The sequence below is a fragment of the Tenrec ecaudatus genome, chromosome 4 (assembly GCF_050624435.1).
Source record: "Tenrec ecaudatus isolate mTenEca1 chromosome 4, mTenEca1.hap1, whole genome shotgun sequence".
Taxonomy (NCBI): Eukaryota; Metazoa; Chordata; class Mammalia; order Afrosoricida; family Tenrecidae; genus Tenrec; species Tenrec ecaudatus.
The window spans coordinates 196,099,811-196,100,033 of NC_134533.1; positions in this window are offsets into that span (position 1 = coordinate 196,099,811).

Below are 223 nucleotides of genomic sequence, written 5' to 3' on the forward strand. Positions count from 1 at the left end.
ATAAGACTCCAAGGCCTAGGAGTAAAACCCTGGTATAACATCATGCAGCCATGCCGTTGGCCTGTGAGATTCCACGAAGGAATGGAAGCCAGCCCTGCGGGACTCGGAAGTGCCTGCAGGCAGTGTGTCAGATAAGCCCATGAGGACTGAGGCAGATGGACTTGGATGGAGGCAGATGATCCAGATGGAGCTGTGCCCTGAAGGAGAATGGGTTTTCTTGCTT